The following is a 10,229-nucleotide window of genomic DNA, read 5'->3' as shown; positions in this document are numbered from 1 at the left end:
AGGATGGGAATCTTCGTTGTTGATCCAATGCTATTCGAAATATTAATAGGATTGGATTGCGACTCGTCCATACTTGATCGAATAACCTGTTAAAAGATCAGACTTGTAATGTATTAAATTAGGGCAAAACAATAAATATCGAGTTACGTCAATTATGAGATGACGGCTCAATAAATATCAGTAAATGCGGAACAACCCTAATCGAAACCTTTTTCACAGAAAAGAAGTGTATGATTTACACAGCCTCCTGCTCTGATACCAATTGATAAGTTAAAAACTAGCTTGAAGATCGATTAGATCTTATAACAGGTAAAATAAATAATACGAAAAAGTAAACAACTCAAGTATGGATCGAAGAATGTCGAATGATTAATCAACAATCCTCAGCAGAGCTCGATAAAGAACTTCTACTGTAGAGGATTAAGGGTTTACAAGAACGATGAAGAAAATAATATGTGATCTATCGTAATCGCTATCAATCGTTAACCTAATATGCATGCAAGCACATTAATTTATACTAAAACCCTATCAGCTCACGGTTGGACAGGCCCAAACCGGAGTAACAAAACTTGGACTATTAACCGAGCCCAATAGACGCAATACATCAAAACTGGTATGCTATGCTACCCAACAGTCAGATATACAGTGAAGAGTGGAGCGGTCACCTGTGACATGATTGGAGGCTCCACTGTCAGACATCCAAGATGGAGACATAGAAGAGGGACCTGACATAATGACATTGGCAATTGGAGTAGATGACTGATTATTGTTGAAAGTAACATTACTTTCTCGCAGGAAATGAGATAGCTTCCGACAGTCACGAGTGATGTGTCTTGGGATTACAGTATTGACACAAAGTGTTGGGCTTGTGATTTTGATTACCTCCTGAATTTGAAGAAAACTAGTTATGTCGATTAGTGAAGTTGTGTTGTTGGGTTGAATGGCGATTGGTATAGGCACGTTGAGAGTAGGAACCATCAAATTTTCCTTGTGACTGATTCAGTTGTCGACTGGTGTAGTCAGCTGTGGTGATGACCGGATCAGAGGATGTTGTGATCTCCTTTAGGTACGTTCAAAATCACTTAATTTATCGAATAATTCTAAGTAGGAGAGGGCTTTTTCATGGACTTTAATGGCAACAACAATGGTTCCATATTGTCACACCCCGAAACCGATGGCGGAAACGTTTTGGGGCGGAGGACATCATGTATATCGCAACCAATGTACATAGTAAGCGTAGTAAACACAAAACATTACATTACATAGAATTATTACATTTGTTTGAAATCAAAGTGTTACAAGTGTTATACATATATATCATATGAACAAAAGTTAAGACGAGTCTTCTATATGTTCCGTCTTCTCCAAAAAATCGCAGTGTACCTGTCTAATGTGGACCTGAGAATACAAGCAGTTTAAAAATCAGCATAAAGCTGGTGAGTTCATAAGCGGTTTGTTTTTCTGAAAATGAACGAGTTTCCTTTGGTTTTCTGTAAAAGTTATGAATCCAAGAAAATCCCATATTTTCTTAAAAGTAAAGTTTAGTTATCCATTAGTTACACGGTCTAGTTAAGAACAGTTCAGTTATCCCAAGAAAAACCCTTATTTTCCTAAAAGTTTGTGTTTGGTTAACGAATCCAAATGTAATGTACAAGTATCTACCATACTTAAAATGTTTGTGTGAGGTTTCCTGAAAGCCTGGTTATCCTTGAAATGTATGTTAGTTTTAACACGTATATAAAACTATTGTGTGGAAAGTAAACTAATTCTTAAGGTTATTAGCTTACTAAATTCATTATTACCAACAAGTAAATCTCTGTTATCTAAATTGAAAGTTCCATAACCATACAATAGACTAAATATGGCCATAAGTAGTCCATCATCAATTTATGACTTTCGTTACCCTTGAACCTTGCGGTTCGGCTGTAGCTAGCAGCCAGGTGCGGGGTAGTCAGCCCCTTATAGATCAATACACTCAAGTCACGCTCTTTCTCCAGGAGATTCTGGTTACGGGGGCGGTCCTCCACTCGCGTATCTCTGTAGATTGTTACAGAGGACGTGTCTCTAATTATTAAGATTAACGAATTTACAAGTAATAATGCGAAAAATCCTGTTTTAGATTCTAATTACAAAGGGCGGTCCTCCACTCGCGTATCTCTGTGGAGTGTTACAGAGGACAAATCAAAAGTACTAAACTAATACCTTTAACAATAATAAAGTGGAAAATCATGTGAGAAACATATATTATAACAATATATAATAAGATTTGAAAACTAACTCTGCAAGTCAAACAGTTGGTTAATACGGTTTTGATTGTTAAAAGCATATGGAATATGAAACATTTCAAATGAAATAATAAGTTTGAGTACAAAATATCCTTGTACTTTTGCTTGTATTCCCCCTGAAAACATTGAAAAAAAACACGGAAAAGGTGTAGGGGTATGAACTCACCAGACGAGAATTGTGTCTGTTGGATGCTAAATGTCGATTCGGGGCTTGAGAATGTGCGAGGTTCCTATGTAATATAAAATGATACACATTTGTATCTAATTAGACCTTGATCTACTAATTATAATGAATAAATACTCCGAGGCGCGAAAACACTTCAATTCAACTGTTTGGAGTGACCCGAGTGACATCTACGGACATATAGGGCATAGATATGGAGTTTTCTCTTCAAGAGTAAACTCCTAAGGGAGTTTTTGGCCCTAAGACCATGTCCCCATGAGTTTACAACCATAAACTCATGGTTGACGGGTTCTTGGTTGCTAAATGGCCTTATAACACTTGGGGAAATTAGCTAGGATCAAATCTAGGGTATAGGGAATGATTAAACAACAAAAGGGATCATTTAATGGAGTTTATGGCCGTGAAATAGGAGTTTACGGCCGTAAGCTCCTAAGTACTCTTTCCTTTCATGTTTTAGTGGCCCTAGATTAATCACATGTGATTCAAACTCATTTTACAAGTCATGGGGTGAAGTTAGGGCACATTTTGACCAAGTTATAGGAGTTTACGGCCCAGGAACCTATCCTTGGGGGGTTTACGGTCGTGAACTTCTAAGGGAGGGGTTTTCATCAAGGTTAAGGCCCCTAACTCATTTGTGGTTGCTTCTAGACTTTATTCCTAGGCTTAGGAGGTGTTTAAGGGGCTTCTTAACACCTTAAAAGGAGTTTACTGCCCATGAAATGGTGTTTACGGCCCAAGCATATTCTTGGGCAGTAAACTCATATTTAATCCCTAAATGATGAGTTTATGGTGTTCCTAGTCCATTCAAATAAGCCCTTAAGTCGTTTCCAAGCTCCATGAGTGATTTGGGAGGGTTTTTGGGCTCCAAAACCCATTTTATGTGTGTTTACGGCCTAGGACTGTTCTAGGGCCGTAAACACATGAACATGGTCCTATTTCATAGTTTGAACACGAAACTGAAAGCCAAAGAGGTTATACTATGAGCTAGGATAGTTACCTTAACGATTTGAGGCTTGAATTGGATGATTTTGGACCAAGAACTTGGATTTGAGGAGAGAGAGAGAGAGAGAGCGAAAATGGCTTCAAATGAGGTCCTTTGAACTTTATATATGGGTTGAGTTTAAGACACGGTGGAATTTTACCCGATACTGATGTTAAACGAGGCTTTTGGTCGGACCCGGTTAAGTTGTCGTAACCCGATATGGTCGAAACTAAAAGGTTTCCAATTACTAAATTGGGGTGTTTTCATGGGTTTCTAACGTGTTTGGACACCCATTAAGTCATAATAGAAGTCTCTAAATAAATGACTTAATTTAAAAATGTAAACGGAAACAATTCGAAAAAGAAGAATTTTAATAATGGAACGGGTTACAAAGACGGGATAAACTTCGGGTTGTCACACATATTCATCACCGAGCTGGGATAAAACATGAACAAACAAGTTTTCTTCAAAGATAGGGTTTTGTGCAAGTGCAAGATCGTCGGCAATAGCGTGCATGTCTTGGAGATATTCAGCTATTGAGCGAGTACCCTTTGGGGTTTTGACAAGCCTGGACTTGAGAGAGATAACACGAGATCGAGAAGCACTGGCAAAGCTAGATTTTAGACAATCCCAGTATCGGGTAAAATTCCACCGTGTCGGAAAAGACCAAGGGTTGAATGGAATCAGAACAACAGTCAAGGATTGCAATAATAATAGTTTGGTCTTGGCGGTACCATGAAAGATACTCTGGGTTTGGTTTGGATTCGTCTTTATCATCTAGAAAGCGCTTGAGCGGCTGTTGATCACCAGTAATGAAGGTGTCAAGTTCAAGCGCTATTAGAGTGGATTCAACTTGACGTCGCTAAACTGGAAAGTTATTGGCGGTAAGTTTGATCGGAAAGTGGGTCGCTGTTGTGACTTGGATTGTGGCCTTTGTCATTGTGAATGACGAGGAAAGAAAGAAGAAAAGATAGATGTAGGACCCTCTCTCTCTCTCTCTCCTTTTTTTTCTTCTTAAACCAACAAAGAACACAAATCTCACCTTAATAAAAATAACCCCAAATCGAGTTCATCCTGAAATGTAATGAGAAAACCCTAAATTGGTGGTGGTGGGTTTAAATTTAAGAGACCATTAAAGCCCTTCTTGGTTATTTTCTTGATTTTTCGGCGGTTGAGGAAGATGTTGTTGTATGTCGTCAACGACGACTGAATGGGGAGGAAGAGAAGATGAGTTGTTGTTGTTGTCTACTATGGTTAGAGGTGCAGTGGAGGTGGTGGTTTGTTGAAGTTAACGGTGGTGGAGGAGGATGGAGCAGTGGAGCTTAGCCAATAGAACCAACACGAAGCCAAGAACCACAACAAGACAAACCAAAAGGACCAGGGTTAACCCCATCATCAAATTGGATACACTCATCATCAATTTTCACATTGTGTATATGGAAGAATGTGAGAATGGGGAGGATCACCATTGACCACTGTGGTAATAAATGGCAGATTCAAGGTTTTGACGGGAAAATGGTGGTGGGGTGAACCCAGAGAAGGAATCTTGATTCTTTTGAGGTTACGGGGATTGTTGAGGGGAATACAGTGTTGAGTTTTGAGCATTCTAAAACTCCTAAGGTGTACATGCAACCCTAGAAATCTTGGATCTATGTTTTACTATGATACATGCAAATTTGATTTTCCAAGGTTCTTAACCTATCTGGCATACCATGGGGAACTTTTAAACATAAATGCTAGAAGAAGAACATACCTTTTGTAGTTTGGATTCCTTGAGAACCTTGTGAGCCTAGCACCTCAAGTGTGATGCCTCAAATGTCTCACACAACACTACAACTGCTGGAATAGACTTGAGAGAAGTTCACTTAACCTCAAAATCGGCTAGCCCTCTATCTTGTACAAGTAGTCCCGATTTTGCTAGACTAGGGATCTTTATATAGTTGTGGCACAAGTAGGGTTACACCATGTAAACCCTAATTGTCAGGTCTTTTCATATTCCATGATCCATGGGTTTGTAACCTCCATGGATTATCCATGGAGCACCTTATGGGTTTCAGCCCAATCCATACAAACCATGGATCATTAGCCCACTATATAAGAATAGATTATTTACAAAATCAACCCCATATATTTGATTAGTCTCTTTTTGATCACTTAATTAATTCCAAATTAATTATTTGATCAATACTAATTAAATAATATTATTAATATATTAGAACTTATAATATATTCATAATCCTTAAGTGTCCTTTCTCTCATTTAGTCTATCCAAGTGTTGCAATGCCACGCAACCCAAATCGACCATGCCAACCGGGTCAAGTACATCCCATAAATAGTTATGAACATAGACACTTAATCCAACATTACCCCACTCGGATAAGTCTAATAACTATATCTGCAAGAATAACTTCAGGAACCGATCAACAATCGTAGCTCTTTCAAGGTCTCGTAGAATTGAGATGATGATGATACGCCATTTAAGATAAGTGATCATATAATCCTCTATTCTAGATATCAGTCGGACAAATACATGGAACAATGTCTTACTTATTGTCCAGCAGTTTGTTTCCCGATTTCCGATTTGTTTGACATAGAACTTAATTGAACACATCAACTTAGTTCTGACCGGGCCCGGTACATGGGTCAACACAAAATCTTCGAGGGGCCCATATATCGATTTTAATCCAAGAAGGAACAGATAAACTTCGACTCATATGCTTGTTCTACTACTTGTTGAATCATACACAAAGGCACGTTTTATAACATCGAGTTACCAATGCGTTTTCGTACAATTAATGTATAACCAACTCATAGGCAACAAGTCATATCTCTAGGTTTGAAGACTTATATGATATTACCATCTCATGATCACTCGAGATAAATTCCATGAAGTGATACCAGTGAGCGTGGGTTGAATCCAATACTCGAAACTTATGAGCACTCATGAATGTTGCAACAATTCTTGCTATGTCCCATAACTTGGACATCTACAATCCAGCTTCATGACAGTCTTGATTCATATCTACTTCCAACATATGACCGACTGTGGATGGTTTGAAAAACTTAGTCATTCGGGAAGAATGACCTAGTTATACTGGAAGTCAAAACATGTAAAGTGAAACACAATAATACTCGAATCAAATATGGTCTCAGAACTTATGAATATAAATAGAACATCTTTTATTTATCACCATATTGATTACACATTATTCATTGCATACTGTTTCAAACTATCAACTTTATACTTGAATTAAAACAATAGTTGTCCCATGCTCCAAGCATGTACACTATGGTTTTTTCTAAACACTAGTCATGCCATACACCATGTATGCACACTATGTTTTTCCAAACATTAGTTATGCCATACACCAAGTATGCACACTAAGTTTGTCTATGATCTTTACTCTGTGAAATAGATCGATTGAACATAATTCCAATGATACTAATTTCACAATCCCAAATCCTTACCACAAATGCAAGAATTGCAAATTCCTGCCATTTACCTAAATCTGTTAGATTCTAAACTTATATGAATTGGTCCTCTTGTAATGATTATGCACGAAGTCACAAATACTTGTCAACAGACATTACAGAGTATTCCAATGGAGATCAACTCCATGGAAACGAAGTCTCATATTCAAAGTTCATTGCTTTGAACATTCTTCTTGCATTAAGTTTCCTAATCTTACACATATTTAATGAATAACTTCCACCTATGGGAACATTTTCCATATTCCTTTTTTGACTATTACTCCTGAACAAGAGTTGCCTATTTTCAGAATATGTCAATATGGTCCTTCCAAAATTAACACTATACTTTCAACTGTCCCTGAGCAACCAATCTTTGGTAAACCTTAGATTGTCCTTGACAATTGCTTAATCAAATTAGTCATATCTAGTTCTAGTACTTTTTTCCCTCTTAATGTTCAGGGCATTCAGAAAAATTTAGAACAGATGAATATTATATCACATGCAATCGATCCTATATCCGAAGCATATAGGACACGATTCATAAAGGCATGATAATAGACCAGTCTTTTGCTATAATATTTCTGTTTCTATTTGCCAAGTTCTCATAATTCAGATTATGAAAAGGGATGTCGTAATCATAATCGAATTTTAGAACGCAAATAATGGATCCATATATAGAATTTCCTTATGTTGAGCCATTCCAACATAAATTATATATATATATATATATATATATATATATATATATATATATACATATCATTGACTAAAGATGATTAAGACCTCAATCTAAGCTTTTAGAATTGAAATGAAGTATAATTTCCTATCCTTTAATTATAGCAAAACAACTTTTTACCAATTGAAACCTTTTGTTTTCTATAATTAACATTGCTAACTTGCAACACTTATTATAATTATCATGCTCCCACTTGCATGATGATTATTAGCATAAGACTTATGCTCCCACTAGCTTTGACATGTACTCAGAAATCAGCTGGACTTCTAGAAATCAATACTTTATTGACCTTTTTACCAAAGTTCATATTTCTGATATGAGATGATTTGATAAAACTTTATCAAAATCATACAATTTTCCTTAGATAGCAGACATGTGTATCTAAACAATTTCAGAACTATGAAAAAGGAATGTCGTAATCACAGTCTGAATTGTTTAGACCATTGCTATTTCTCACAAGTCCATCTTAGTGTGCCGATTAACCACACACACTCCACTAACGACTTTGAGAATGCAAATATCACAATTGCTATCTACTTAAAATCTACTTAGTGACAGCGTTTCCTCACCATGATTTTCATGAATCAGAGAGAAACCTTATGAGACTTAGATTTTATGGTGTATGTGTTCCTATCCATGTGAATTTGTCAAAACCATAATCACAAGACAAGGTTAGTGACTAATCCAAACTCTTATGGATTGAACTTGTGCAATCTAAACTTCTTGCCACCTTGCAGCACAAGGGCCTGCCATTGCTTCCAAGTTGTTATGCAACCAATTGAGAACTCTCAGAACTCATATGCAAAGCCAACTTTAACTTGAATGGGCACAGAAATAGGAATATCTCAACACGATAGGTTATAAACCTCAAGTCGTGTGCTAGTGATAAACTATAGGTTTTTCTTCTTGATTAGATCTAGAAGCTTTTTCAAGATCTTTAAGACTCCCACTGTCCTCTTGACATATAAGAATCACTTGCCAAATATTCAAAAGATAGTGCAGATTCTTTATCAAGACAAACACTTCACACAATTGGCCTTAGTTGGTCTTTGTTTTATCCAAAACATCACAACTTACTAATTTCAAATGTACATGAGTAGGACACATTTTACTCTTACATTTGAAAAGTGTTATAAACCTTTCTTTAAGATATGTCACTCAAGTTACAACCTTGGAGTATGACTCTAAGATTTGTTTTTGGAACGGAGTATGACTCATCTTCTTGATTTAACCACTTCAACAATTCATGATTCCTCTTCTTAGTGATAAGAATGCACTAAGATGTCCTTAGAGGACCAATTCTTATATGGTTTCTTAATCATTAAGATGATCACAAAACATGATACTAACGTACTCTCCCATCTTTTCAGATTTGAGAAAATTTTATCTTTCTGCCTAATTTGATTCTTCTCATTCGTCCTGCAATACATCGAAACTTTTCCATTGTTTCAGAATTATACTTAAACTGGTAAGTATAACCATATTTACTCAAGTTTAGTAAATCATGACGAATAATCTTGATCTTTTGTGGTGGACCTTGACCAGTGCACAAGAATGTGTACTGGATCCCTTAGTCCTTCGCTTGAATCACATATACATGTAAACAAGGAATTAGTCTTAATTTTCCAAAGATGAAAATTCTCATTCATCATACTATACAACTTGCATGATTCCAAGTTTCGGTCCAATTGAAACTTGGTTGATGAGAATCTTCTTTATTTGGTAAATTTAGACACTACCACAAATGAAAGAATCAAATTCACATTTCCATTATTGCTAGAACCATACAAACATCAATTTTTCATAAAATTCCATTGCAAGGAGATATAATAAAATATAACAAAATTTTATTTATTTATAAAAATGCAGAAAAAAGCTTTTTCCTTACAATGCAACTTTAAATGAAAACTATTCTATTACATATTTTCTAGCAATCTATCATAACTCCTAAGTAGTAGCTCAAGAATCCGATCTTCGAACCATGCGATTGAAATCCATCTTCGCGATCAGATTCAACATACTCTTTCTTTAAGTTTCCTTCCCTTTGCTTGATCCTGCCAAACATTAAAATGTAATCAAGTCACATTTTGTATTAAGAATCATCAATAAGGAACTTAACAGAGTTAGATAGTGGACTTACCTGAAGCAGAGTCAAACCTTTTTGATTTTTCCTTCTCTCTTAGATCTTTCAGGTAGTTAGGGCAGTTTCGCAACCAATGCCCCTTCTCTTGACAATGAAAACATATAGACTCTTTGGGAATGGTACACGAGATTATCACAGACTTAGCTTTTCCCTTTACCTTTTGGTCAACCGGGTTGACCAAGGCCGATCCCTTTCCATTGGGAAGAGAAAGCTTTTCTGGACTTCCAAGTTACCACTGTCAATGTCCATGGAAGTTTGAGAAATAGACCTTCCACCCATATTTGCTTGACCATTATGCCACATCATTTCTGAATTAGCAGCAACAAGTAAAGAAGATAGATCTATTAGGGTCATGTCGTGATCTGTCACATAGTAGTTCTTAATGAACTCACTATATGACTCAGGAAGTGACTGAAGAACCCAATCAT

The sequence above is a fragment of the Lactuca serriola genome, chromosome 4 (assembly GCF_051521515.1).
Source record: "Lactuca serriola cultivar US96UC23 chromosome 4, Lser_US96UC23_V15, whole genome shotgun sequence".
NCBI classification, from domain to species: Eukaryota; Viridiplantae; Streptophyta; class Magnoliopsida; order Asterales; family Asteraceae; genus Lactuca; species Lactuca serriola.
The sequence above is the reverse complement of the archived record's forward strand: the minus strand, read 5'-3'. Positions refer to the sequence as shown.